This window comes from Aplysia californica, unplaced genomic scaffold (assembly GCF_000002075.1).
Source record: "Aplysia californica isolate F4 #8 unplaced genomic scaffold, AplCal3.0 scaffold00972, whole genome shotgun sequence".
Taxonomy (NCBI): Eukaryota; Metazoa; Mollusca; class Gastropoda; order Aplysiida; family Aplysiidae; genus Aplysia; species Aplysia californica.
Window position 1 is genome coordinate 247789 of NW_004798242.1, and position 982 is coordinate 248770.

Here is a 982-nt window from a genome sequence, read left to right on the forward strand (position 1 = left end):
ACAGACAGACTTTTATCTGCTGCTCTTTTGATTTCGCAAGATGGGGAACATCGGGGAAACAATTCCTACGGGAATTTCCAGAGTGTACATAGCTCGCCACTAAAACATGACTCAGTCTCTCAATATCATTGGTGGAGGTTTATCTTTCCCCCGACTGTGTTTACAGAGAAGAACATCCATATGAATTATGATAGCGGCCATCAAGTACAAAGAAGAAAAAAAAAGACCAAGACAGACAGAGTAAAAGTAAAAAAGAGTAGGATCTACTATCAGTACCGCCTAACCATCCGCATTTTTTGGTTAATGGGAAACGTGATTGTCGGAAAACGTCTCCGGAAAGAACTATGAGTTTCCCAAGAAAGGTAGATGACGGTATAGGCCTACAAGGTGTCCCGAATGTCGGACACCATCCTGAAAAAAAAGCATCTCCATACCCGGAAATTGACGCAATTTATTTTATATTTTTGCTTTCACTGCGTTCAGATTGAATGATGGCTGTCGAACAATAGCCGATGGGAGATAGAGTGCAGCTGGTTGTTATGTATGGAAGGTTGATTGTATCGCACCACTCCGTAGCTGACCCAATTTTGCCGAAGAGCAACATTTCAGCATTTATTGTCATCGTCAAGTTCCAGATCTGCGACAGACATCGGCGATCACCGCTCTCCGTTCATCCCTTTGCTCAGACAGATGCTCTAACAAAAGCAACTTTATTCCAATCTTTACTCCGTCACCAATCAGTTTACGCCCTCCAAGTAAGTTGCTCTGAGTCTACCCCTGCCCAGTTTGCTTTCAGTTCTGCCAGAGAGAGGTTGATGTTAAAAGTCTTTATTTAGTTTTAGTTTTAGTAAGTGTTTTACGGGGGCTCTCGTGGCCTAGAAGTTACGGTGTTGGCCTCTCATTCAAAAGGTCCCGGGTTCGAATCCGGGTAGCGACCGAAAATTTTCTTCTCTAAATTTGTCTCCTTTCCCCTCATTTCCTG